The sequence below is a fragment of the Crocodylus siamensis genome, chromosome 10 (assembly GCF_052110815.1).
Source record: "Crocodylus siamensis isolate JL-2025a chromosome 10, ASM5211081v1, whole genome shotgun sequence".
Classification (NCBI taxonomy): Eukaryota; Metazoa; Chordata; order Crocodylia; family Crocodylidae; genus Crocodylus; species Crocodylus siamensis.
The window spans coordinates 67,632,928-67,646,137 of NC_143404.1; the positions used below are offsets into that span (position 1 = coordinate 67,632,928).

The following is a 13,210-nucleotide window of genomic DNA, read 5'->3' on the forward strand; positions in this document are numbered from 1 at the left end:
ATTGTCTAACTTCTAAATTAATTTCCCATAACAAATTTAGTACTGGAAGTGGTTATAAAATCATAATCTTTCTCAAGTGCATCTGTAACCGACGGTACTGTGCTGCATTACACCCCAAAAGAAAAATAAAAAAGAGAGAAGGAAATGAGGCAGTCATTCCCTGTTCAGTCAGACACATCCACACGCTGAACCCAGCTGGATAAATGTGGGGAATCAGATTTTAATGGACAGATTTTCAGATGCTGGCCACCTTTTCTGGAGGTTCAGTGAGAGTCTGGAACATCTAACCACATTTCCCAGGGATCATTAATGTTACGCTCTTCAATCAAATCAACAGGAGCCATAAATAGGGTTTCTTTTTCAGAGGTGTAGAAAACTGATGATGAAACTGGGCACCCAAATTTTAACAAACATTCCTGAAATTTTTTGCCTAAGTGACAAATTGTTGGTATAAAATTGCACAGAAAAAACAGAAGCACTATTAAAAACAGATAATTTAGTTTTAAGTGCAACTCAGCAAACAAGGTATAATTTAGAACTTTCTCCCCCTTCCCAGCAATAACTGAAGATCTGCTTGGAACAGTTTTAGAACGAACTGTTGGAAACAGTCATGCTCTAGTTTGCTTTTCTAAACATTTCAGCACCTCATCTGAATGGATACAAAGACTTCCTACTACTTTCTTGGCAGGTTTCAAACCCAGTGTTGTCAAACCACGCAAATTTGTTTAACTGCTCCACAAGAAGACTTCAATGGTCTATGTTCAACATGCAACCTATCTCCCCTATATATCCTGATGCTACACTTTAAAAAGGGTCTCCAAAAGTTATGATATAATCTCTCTCTCCCCTCATTGAAGCAAATCATCATTAAAAAATGTTTGGGATAGTTTACATTAGCAAGTGGCCAATTTCAATTATTTGGCTCACTTAATGTTTTAAAGTCATTGACCGATGCATACTGTCCATGAGAACTGTAGCTAGGAGCATGAATAATTTTTAAAGCATTTTCCTGAGGAGGAAGAGAGTACTCATTTTTCTATATCATCATCATCAGGGATCCTGGCTGTCTTTGATTTAAAAAATCCCTAATTTTCAGTTAAAAAACAAGAGTAACCCCAAATCCTTATTTTTCTGTGATTTAAATGAAATGCCACTAATATACAGATAGAAAGAGAGAGGGGGCGGGGTTTCATTTTAATAGTGTAGAAATGTAGATTTGGGGTTACTTTTTGTTAACTGAAAACTGGGGATTTGTTTTAAATCAAAGAAAACCAGGATCCCCAATTATAATATTGTAAGTAGTAGAGTTAATTAAAATGTATCTAGTTTCTACGTCAGATCTGAAAGAAAAACATCTTCCACATTTAGTTACAGAGTTTAGAGACACAGCTACTGGTACACAACTGGTAAACTCTCATACAGGTATAAAAGCAAGATCATTTCCTGTGGGAAATTTTAAATACTTGGCAGGGCCAAATTCTTTATACATTGTTCTGACAGCCAGCAGACATGCAGAACTGGAGCATGCATGAGCATTATATAGAAGAACTATATTAGCTGTCTGAAAGTGAGTTTTGATTCATACTACTACAGGCAACAGATGCATGCTAAGGAGGTTTCACTTTCAGCAACAAGTAGGCACAAAAAAGTATGGCTGCAAACTGCAGTCTAACGTGGGTCAAAGCCATGGAAGTGGACACTGGAGGAGCACTGCTTAATACATCCCACTCTACCTGGTTTCTGGAAGTTTGCTCCTCAACTGAAAACTTAGGGATGTCAGCAATTGTATTATTTTGTATGAATTACTTTTGCCTTTCTGAAATGTATTCAAATAACCTTACTGCACTGGAGTTATTAATAACATATTGATGGATAGCTATTTTAGAGATGCATCGATATATCAGTGTTAAATCTAGTTAAGCTTTGCTGCACTTGGGTTAGAGTATACTATTACTGTCATGCACATCTAGGGTGCTATTATAATAACGTTAATATTAATAAATTGCAGCAACAACCATCAACATAAGTCCACAGAAATACTGTAAGATCAATCAGGTTATAACCGTCCTATAAAACTAGATTAAGTTTTAATTGCTTGAAATTGCTCATAAAAATAAATAAATGCTTGTTGTTAGTAATTTATGAAAACATACAAAATTCAAAGTAGTTTCAGGGAGGAAGGAAGAATTGCCGTGAATCTTTCCCAGAAAAATTCATCAGGTACGTTAGGATTATTTGACTGATGACGACAGGACACATCAACTCTCTCAAGTCTTCCTGAGACTAAGGGGAAAAAGAAATGTTTTCCCCCCTAACTCGGACATAGTTCAGTTGAACGAAGACTGCAGTTTTAACTCTGCTTACTACAAAAACCAAGCTGGAAGCATAAAACTGTGTGCATTGGTGTTAAACGGGATCCTCAATGGAGCTCCTTGTGTTTAAAAAAAAAAAAAAAAAATCCCTACGCTAGACAAGGTCCCTTGGCCTAAACTAAGAGGAGTTTCATTTGTACTTGCAAGCCAAGGTTTTCCACTCTGTTCATTCTACAGTAACTGTTGACAGTACATCTAGAATCATGCAATGGTCAAAGTCAGATATGCCACAGTCAAGAGCATATACATGTGGACAGAACAGAAATTACTGAAAGTTAGGAACAGCTACCAAAATATCTTTCGCTTTCATATTTAACTTTACTATGCAAGTACAGCACAGGACACCTGTCCTTCCACAAGGATCCTGACAAGTTTTAGTTTATTTTTGTTCCACAGGGAATGAATTGCTATTTGACCACCAACAGCCAATAAAGACAAATTGCAGTAACTGTTATTGAAAGTGTTCCAAAGAAAAAAAATACGATGAAGCTTTAGTAATAGTTTAATATTCATCCAGACTACATTGCTGGTCTCTGTTTTGTTTTCTGGGAAATGTTTGCTGAGATCCTCCATATCCTTCCAAACAATCAGATCATTAAGGATACCAAGAAAAAAGTGCTTAGAGAATATGTCAGATTTTGTACCCTGTAATCAATGAGGTAGAGACAGTATCATATGCAACAAATGTATATGATATATACATGTATATGATCTTTGATTCATTCTCAACATGGGTACTATAAAAATTCGAGCACTAAAAAACACTTTTCCTAATCCACTTTTAAAAATAAAAGTTAGCTAGAAGTTTCAATTAGCTGTTGAATTGTTCCCTTCATTTGAAGTAGAAACCTAAAAAAAACCCCTGTAATACTGCAATCCAAATTGAATAAAATTTATCCCAGCTCCAAATACGTTACCAAAACTGACTTGGAATAGCCCGCAGCTGAAAATGGTTTGCACCTTTTGACTGGTACTGTGTCTATCAAACATTTTCATGCTGTGGACTACAAACAACCACCTTCCCATTCTCACCCTCACAATTTCATACTTTTTCGGTGGCAGTCAAAGTTCTTGGTCATACTAAAAATGTTTGGATAAACTCAGAAGGAACATTTTTATTTTTATACTGCATGGCAGCTAAACAGCATTTTATCCACAGACTTTCTTAAGGCTGTAATGTAAAGTAGTAGAAACATACAGCAAATGCTTGCCTAATTGTCTGCCTCTTATTACTGCCGGGTGTTTAGAAACTTTTACATTACATGGAGAAGTAAAGCTAGAAGGGACCTCGTAAGATTATCTGCTCTCAACTGGGAATCAAACCTGCAACCCTGGTGTTATTAGCACTATGCTCTAGCCAACTCAGCTAAACAGCGTGGAAGTTCTTCTGGGAAAGACTTCACTGCTTTCTGAACACACCCCCTCCCACAGAATACCTGCACTGCAAGTTATGTTTCCACTATCCAGTATTTTGCTTATGAAGTTTTATTATTTAAAGAAATAACAACTGAAGTATCAACCAAAAGCTTGAAATGACAACATGTATAAGACATGTCAGATATGCCAGTCAAATTTTTACACCTCAACCTTCACTGAAGAAAACCGAGAAAAACTGAATTACTCCATATGCAAAGGTAGTGGAGACAACAAACTGCCAAGTCCTTAGTGAAAGAAAGCTTCAGTGACTTGCATCAGTTCTGGAGCATACAACTGTGAACATTTGGAACAAAAACAAAAACCAAAACGAGGGGGGAATTTTCATTTAGTAAGATCGGGCTGATTTAACACCTGCAAACAGGCAAGTCATTTGATGAATTAAGGAACTTTTCTGAAGATTTACTTCAAAATAGTTTGGGCCATCCATTCTCCCACACAAGCTATGTGGCCAACTGCTGCATTCCTTACCGTGCTTTCACCAGGCAGTCATCTAGATTGACTAGATCTACAGTGTTTCCCAATCGGTGTGGCATCAGAAATGAACAGGTGTGCCACACAATCTTGCAGCGGCGATGAGCTACAATGAACTCATCATTGTATGGGGATGGGGAATGCCTTACCAGGTGTGCTGCAGAAAAAAAATGTATTAATACAAGTGTGCCTTGGGCTGGAAAAGATTGGGAAACACTGATCTGGATAACAGGGTACCTAGAGGACATCTCATTTCAGAATAGTGCTAAAACGATTGGTTTCTTAAAAGACCTGTACAGTAGAGCACAGGCCAAAGGGCACTGCCTGCAACTGATAACATGCACAGAAAGAACAGAAACATTTGGTGACCGGTTATTTTAACATACCAAGATGAGACTCTTTAATATCTACAGAACAACACAAATCCCAGGCAGAACCCTATCAAATCAGATGAATCAGCATAACTCTTTATGAAGTGAGTCATTCACAAAAGTTAAGGATGATCAAGTTCAAGTCCCAGCAAAAGCCTCTAAAGTTCTGATCACTACAATATACCTGGAATAACTTTTATCACTAGAATTAAGCCAAGGGACTTTGGAGACATCTTTCAGGGATACAGAGTCTTGAGTTAAAGGAAGTTTCATGAAACTGTATTCTTCTCCAACACTTTCAACGGGCCCCTCATCTGAGGGAAAACCTCCCCTAGATGTAAAGTAACTGAGTCTTCTTCCAACAGAGATTTTTTATTGAAATATGATAAATCATTTAGCTTTTTCCCAGGGATTTGTAGAAAAGCTTCATCCCATCAGAGGTTGCCTGAGCAAGGCTGGCTGTGAAAATGGTATTTGTATCTTATTTGTGGCAGAGAGCTACAGATGTTTGACCCGGCAGAAAATTCAATAGCATCACAAGCAAGCTGGTGTCATCGTAATAGATGACAGCTTTCTATTACTACCCCTTCTGTCTCTACAGAATTTCCTCTGAGAATACAAGTGGGAGTAAGTGATGGATAAGGCCTTGCGAGCTGACACCACACGTACTACTGCAGTACAGAAACCAAAAAAGGGTGGATTCAAGGCCCCTCTGAGTTCTCAATCTTGCTGTCCACAAAGCCCTCTGCAGAGTCTGCTCCAGTCACAATGATAAAGGATTTTCTAGAACTAACTGAAACAAGTTTGAGCTAAGCTGTGACAAAGGAGTTGATTGCTTGGAGGTTGTAGGGAAGAGACTTGTTCTGCTGGACTTGATGCAATTTCTAGCTGGCTTTCATGACTGTCACCAGTGATGGACTATTCACGGGCTACAAACTTCTCCAGAGGTCTAGAAAGATGTCTTCCATCTCTTGGAATGACACAGTTTATTCAGTATCTTCATCAATGATCTGGAAGATGTGCTAGAGTGCACCCTCAGCAAGTCTGCAGATACTACCACACTGGGAGGAGTAGTAGATATGCTGGAGGGTAGGGCTAGGATTCAGTGACCTAAACTGGAGGATTGGACCAAAAGAAAATCTCATGAGGTTCAATAAGGACAAGTGCAAAGTCCCACACTTAGGGAAAACCAATCCCATGCATTGGTACAGGGTGGGGACCAACTGGCTATGCAGCAGCTCTGCAAAAAAGGACCTGGGGGTTATAATGCCCTTGTTGCCAAAAAGGCAAACAGGTACTAGGCTGCACTGGTAGGAGTGTTGCCAGCAGAGTGAGGGAGGCAATTCTTCCCCTCTATTTGGCACTGGCGAGGCCACATCTGGAGTACTGTGTCCAATTTTGGGCCCCCACTACAGAAAGGATGTGGACACACTGGAGAGTCCAGCAGGGGGCAACAAAAATCATTCGAGGGCTGGGGGACATGACTTGTGAGGAGAGACTGAAGGAACTGGGCTTATTTAGTCTGAAGAAGAGAAGACAGAGGGGATTTAATAGCCGCCTTCAACTACCTGGCAGGGGGTTCGAGAGAGGATGGAGCTGGCAGTGGTGGCAGATGACAGAACAAGGAGCAATGGTCTCCAATTGCAGGAAGGGAAGTTTAGGTTAGATATTAGTAAAAACACTTATGAGGAGGGTACTAAAGCCCTAGTACAGGTTACTCAGAGAGGTGATGGAATCTCCACCCTTGGACATTTTTAAGACCCGGCTAGACAATGCCTTGGCTGGGATCATCCAAGTTGGGGCTGGTCCTGCTTTGAGCAGGGGGGTAGACTAGATGCAACTCCCTGAGGTTCCTTCAAAACCTAATTTTCTATGATGCAATGTGTCCACTTCTCTCTCAGACTTCAACAGGCATACTTCATTCTCAAAAGCTTGCCTAAGATCTGTCCCAACCATGCAATTTGCCCAAGAAAAGACATCACCTTCTCTCTCAGATATTTCCTGAACTGTCATGGCAACAACTGCACTCTAACACTATCATGCACATGTTCCTTTTGTTTGATAACACCGTTGAGTCTTGACAGGTCTTCAATCTGCACGGGATGTTTTGCCCCTTTCTCTGATATTTTCAGAAATACATGGATGACTTTATTTAATGTGTTTGGCTCAAGAGCATTCGATATAAATTAAGATTTTTTTCCCCCTAACAGAGAACAGAAAAATCTTCCCAATTTAAAAAGATTATGGAGAAACATTGGATTGTTTAATACTTGAGCCAAAAGGTGGCTGCCTACATGCAAATGCACATTAGTAGACTAAGGGAAACTCAGGGAAAGAAGAGACTTGGCTAGAAACTTCTCTTGGAAAACGATGGTGATGGAAGCCTCCACTGGGACAATCAATTAAAGATTCTCTCACAACCCATGTTTCTCACCCTACGACTGACCAATTGTCACGTGCCAGTTGTCATGATGAATGGAACCCCCTCTGCCCCAACTACTCTGGTTCAACTTCTGCCCAACTTGGCCATCTACTGAAAAAGTACTGAGCGCCACAGACTATACACAACCGCCTGAGCTTCCCTGATAAGGGATCTTGGGAACCTAGTTACAAACCCTGTCCTCACTGCAAGCAGACACAATGCCCATCTATCAAATAAAAATCAAGACAGTAACAGGAATGTAAAATTGAGAGCCTGCCTTGGAAAGATGGCACCTAATGACAGCAGGAACTAGGGATGGGATGAGCGCAGTTCAACAGGTACGCTGCCAGAGCACATCATAAAGCAAGTGACATGACAAACCTTTTGCTTGGCCAACACTACAGCTTTTCATACCTAACAAAAGCAGTGGATCCCTGTGATGGAAAAACCCGCTCTAAAATCAAAAGCTTTTTCAAAGAAAAATAAAGGTAGAAGGGACATTAGAAGATCATCTAGTCCAAACCCCTGCTGAAGGCAGGATCATTCCCATCTAAATTTCTCCAAATGTTCCTCTAACCAGCACTTCATTTCTGGTGACACGTTCCATAACCTCCACCCTTTGCCATGCTGACCACTCTCATCAGGTTTTGGGTGTTCAAAAAAGGCAAGATTGTGCTCAGAGATTGTTAGGTGCTTGGTTTTCTTTTCAAGAAAAGCCACTAATTGCAATGTAAAGTGTAATTATAAATAGTTAAAGTTATTCTAAGAGAGGGCTCTAACTGAATTTGAAGTCTGCTCAATAGTAACTTCCTGACATCTGGATATTGTAATTACAAAGCATACTGGCATTATTTAAATGGAAAAGTAACAAGACTTTTACCCATCTTAAACTAACATACTGTTTTTAATTTGCTATTCAGATTTTTTTTGAAGCCACAATTCAGATAATTCTTAAAATGAGTATGACAAGATAGTGTAGAGCAGTGTTTCTCAACCTAGCAAGTACCCCCTAACTTCTGAACATTTTCATAAGTACCCCAACATTCAATTTTCCAGGGGATTTTATATTTACAGACTAATGTGTGCCATATGTTGGAAGAAGGGCTGTGTAGATAAGGCCATGAATGACAGATGTCTGATCTGGTGCAGGTTGGGTTGCCACCTTTTACACCAGGGGTGCACAATTCAAGTATGTACCTGAGCTAGAGGTGATGTTGGCCAAAGCTAGGGGGGCTGAACACTAAATTATTACTGGGGAATTTAATTTTTCTAAGTGCACCAAATTTTTTGCCATAGTTTTGAGAGGAAAGAGGGCGAGAGAGAGATGAAAAGAGGGCGAGAGTGTGTTAGGGTACCCGTGTACTCCCTGCCTGTGTCTCATGGACCCCCAGGGGTACACATAGCACAGGCTGAGAAACTATGGTGTAGAGTAGGGAGGGCCAGCTTGCACATGCATGCCACAAGCGGCACAGGCAGGCAGTCTCTGTGTGGACTGCACATCAGAGCAGGGAGGAGACGGGTAACACAGTGGCAAATAGGGCAGGGAGCAGAAAATAGAGCAGCAAACTGGGTAGAGAGCACAGAGCAGTGAGCAGAAAGCAAAGCAGCAGCAGGAAGCAAAAGCAGAAAGGCCAATTAAGTGGGGGAAGGGGATGAGAATGGCATTTGGGGAGGGCATGGAGGGCCCCCAGTGGCATAGAGAAGGCACACACAAGGACATAAATGTGTATACATGAAAATACCAAAGCATAATACTTAAAATACTGACTTTGTCTTTTTTGTGTTGAAAAACCAAAGCTAATTTTTTCCCATGTAGTTCTAATATCATGTTTTCTTGCTGTCAAAAGCTACTGTATTACACACACTTACAAGCAGCATTAGTAAATAAAGCTCACAGTTACCTGGACCTAAATGGGAACTGGAGAGAGAATTACAGGAACAGAGAACCAGAAGGGGCCTCCCTAGGTCTACTAAATATTTTGTCCTTCCCACTGCACTATCCTAAAAAATTCCTCAAGTGTTTCTGGACACTTTTGAGCTACCATCTTTCTTGTATTTCAGATGGGGGTCAGTTAGTGCTGGATAACCTGCACTCTTTGAAGCGCTGCATCAAGCTCCAAGCCAACAAATTAAGCTTCTGAAGGGCAGGACCAGGGGCACTTGCTTCAGTAGCTATTTAGGAGTAATCTGCAGTGGGTCACCTACTGTGACCCACAGTCTCTGTGTGGAGTGCACATCAGAGCAGGGAGAAGACAGGTAACACAGTAGCAAACAGGGCAGGGAGCAGACAAATGAGGAACCTGGAGGCCAGAGTCATGATTCTTGTGCTAGAAGATAAGGAATATGGTAACCTTCCCAAACACAAGGTATCTATTCTTTACCTGTGGCTTCGCAACAATCTCAGGCAACGTATCTGGACTTTGTATCGCAGAAAGCTACACAATCCTGGATACGCGAGTCAGCACTTCCTGGTCAAATTTTCAATCTCTAGTTTGAAAGAGTCTTCCACTCAGCTTTGTGGGTGAGCTTCCCTTTAAGTTGGTTGGATAAATTGTTTCGTTTCTCCAAGGATATTCATGTTCATGACTTCTCAGGCCCTGAAGGATTCTCCAGACCAAAACATACCAGCCTTCAGTTACCATTTTAATTTACAACGGTGAGTATGTCAAGAAGCATCTTGGAAAGCTTATAAAACACAATAGTCATGTCTGTGTAATACAATGGAGCCAAGTTGTTCAAAAACAATGCCTAAGTTCTGCTGTGTCATTGATTTATTTTGCTGCTCTGAGATGTCCTTCATTTCCCAAAAGAGTAGCAACAGAAAAGACGTACATAGCTCTTCTGGAAATGTATTGGACATCTGGATGCACAAGGTACCAAATTCCATGACATATTAAAGGACAGATACCTGAAAGGAATGGGCAGTTTCAACATGCCAACTACTGTTTCAGGCCCATTCAGAATTAGGAAGTTAATGACCAGTCAATCTAGATTTAAGGTCTTTTCAGAGCTGTACGCTAAAGATACCCTTAACTCCATCGTACGTGTTAGATAACAGAATAATTTGCTTAACCAAACAGCACAACTTTTGCCAGCCTCAAATTTATTGCCTTTTGCTTAAGCATGGTTATCTGTATAGCCTCTTTCAGCCCCACTATCTACTGCGTCACAGTTGTGCTGTTAACTGCAGACTGACTAGCTGCCTATCTTTAACTAGCTGTACTCTTTAATTGGGCCAAGAAAGGCAAAGGAGAAGCAAGTGTGAAATGACTGCTATTAGCATCCTTGCAAATGAGGACGGTTTCTCAATGGCAAGGATTTACCAGCAGTTCTGCATAGCTATTGGCACCCAATAGCATAGCACAGCACTGACAGCACCATGCTCCATGGGTACTGATCTTCTGTTAAGTTCAGGTAGGGGCTTAGCATTTCTTCAGTCTGTAAATTGTGCACTTAAACAAAACAACTACAGTTCTCTACAACAGAAAACCAATCTTTTGCTGCTCAATTTTATGACAAATTTCCTGACCATAGAATCAGAGTACGGTCCTAAAAACCTACCCATTTGTCATCTAAATACATACAAGACTATGCCTTGTTTATAGGAAAGAATGCCTATGATGGAGCTGTTTAGGGTTTGTTTGGTTTTTTTTTTGGGGGGGGGGGGGGGCGGGGGGAAGTGCGAGAAGATGGGCATTTCTACCCATACTGCACAGTAAATATGGCAAATTATGCCAACTTGAGCATAACTGTGATACCTGCATCATGCCCAATTAGTCAGTTAACACACATGTAGATGCCTTACTGTGCAGTAATGCAGTATGTGTGGACTGACTTGGGACTAACTTTAGTCCCAAGTCAGTCCACACACAGTGTTAATGCGCTTTAATGCCTGCAGATATAGACAGTGACCTACTCCTGCTTACTGTGCAGTAAATTTAAGCCAGCATAAATGCATGTGTAGACACGCCCAGTATGTATTTGCTGAAATTACTACTACTCACTTAAGCCGGTATAGTCTTATGGAAGGTTTCTCAGGTGCAGGAGAGAATTTCTGGTCTACACATGGAAAAGACTGGTTTCAAGCTTCTTTAATGCATATTTCTCCTGTTTTTTTTTCCATTAAATACTTCTAATGGTCTTGGTTTTTTATCAAAATGCAACAAGGGAGAGATTCTGAGACTAGAACACATATAAACTATCAAAAAAGTAAAACAGATCAACTAAGAGTTGCTTAATGCATTACAATAAATTAATACAATTTGACTTTTTTTTAAAAAGCTTTGCCTTTGAGTGCCCAGAGTAAACAATTCTTTGGGAGCTTTAGGAAAGAATTCCCACCAGTGTGACCACCTACACTTTTACAAGCCTTATGCAGATGAGATTAAGACCTGCAACATTTTTAGTACCGTCTTACTCCAAGGCAGGGCAAACCAGAAGTGGTAGCAATAGGAATTTCTTCCCCCAGAAATCCCAACTCAGATTACTTAAAGGGACAAGACATCAAAAGATATCCTACTTTAGTGATATATTCAAGAGAAGAACACGCCATAGATATGAGCCCTTTTTTCCTTATCCTTGACATATACGCAAGGATATAGCAACGTGCATTTTATTAAAGGGTAACATCACTGAATCAAATTTAAAGCTCCTTGTTCTTTTCTTCAAAAAGTTCTCGCTATCTTACCTCCTTTCTTGCTTCCTATGCTCATATTTTTCCTATCCCCCCTCCCAGTTCTGAGAATAACTAATCCCTTTAAATTGTTCTCCCAAATTTCATCCATGCTGATCCGATCCTTATATGAGGAGCTCCTGCCATAGTCCCTCATTTACTTCAAGCTCCCTCTTTTCTCCACAGGATTTGCCAGTCCTAGCTTTTTCATGGAACCAGCTATGTCAGATTAGGAATTGTTGCTTTTGAAACAAATATTAGATGACTGAGCAATCTTGTATCCCGTCACCTAGCTATCATTTCTACATTGTTATTTAGATTGTTTACCCTTTGGGACAGGATCGTGTGTTCTGGGTGGTTTGTACAACATCTGCACATTTTTCATTTCCCCTAAATAAAGTGTACCTTTGACACTTAACAGGTCAACAACTCAGAGTAGCAAGCCATATTTTTTGAAACAGAAAATAAAAATGCTCCCCCACATCCCCCCAGAACAGAAGTCTAAAATTAAGGTGCATCTTATATACTGAAGCTACGTAATGAAAAGCAATTCATTTATAATAAAAGTTGATCAGAAGTCAGTTATTTTAAATGCATGTTAAAATCTTTTCAGCCCACAAAATTACCCTAGGGGAGGGGGCATCTTATTCACTAGGAAGTGCAGCGTTTTAGCTTAATTGCACTTATAAGACATAGCATTGCTGCTAGAAGGATGTGCTACTGTACTTACAAGGCAAACAGGAATTTTTAAATGCAACAGAAATATCTTACTTAAACACCAGTTTCATAAAAATCACTTGTTTTTGCACTGGTTATAACGCATGACTGAAAAAATACTTTTAGTGATACATTCTCAAGAACTAAAGCAGCAAAGGTTAGAAGAGCTTGCTCGACAGGTGAGGTTCAAAATTTGTCTCTGATTTGTAAGTAAAATTCGGGGGGAAGTCATCGATACACTCCTGTATGCATCAGTTTGGTTTCATTTACCACAAAATAAGGCATAGCATTTGATTCAATCCTTTGTGCTTTGCACAAGTGCAAAGTAAAATACTATCCTGGTCAGAAGAATTTAAACACTTCAGTGAAGTATTTAAAACCTATTGCAACACTTTGCTAGTGTGAGCAGAGCATGTATGTGTGTGCGCGTTAGTGTAAGACGGAAAACAAAAGTGAAACTATTTATCCAGGGGCAAGGTTTTTTGTGATCTTTTATTGGACCAACTGTATACAGAAAAAGTCTTGTTTCTTGGATGTTTCCTGAGCCATCACAGCTATGACAACACTACAACCCTATTATTTATCTCAGATGATCAAAACCCAAACCCTGAAATTAAAATAGGAGAGGAGGGGAGGTGGGGGGAAGCAAACAAACAAACAAACAAAAGTCTTTATGTTTCAACATGGATATCCAAGGAGACTGGCTTTTGGAAAACCGCGTATCCAACCTCGCAGCAGGACAGGGAGA

The 13,210-nt window shown here is 40.1% G+C and overlaps 1 protein-coding gene across 1 annotated transcript in view; it reads right to left on the minus strand.

Annotated features, from left to right (window-relative positions):
- The window catches only part of TAF4 (TATA-box binding protein associated factor 4), a 51,606-nt gene that overhangs the window by 27,549 nt on the left and 10,847 nt on the right, over positions 1-13,210 (minus strand). The window lies entirely within an intron of this gene.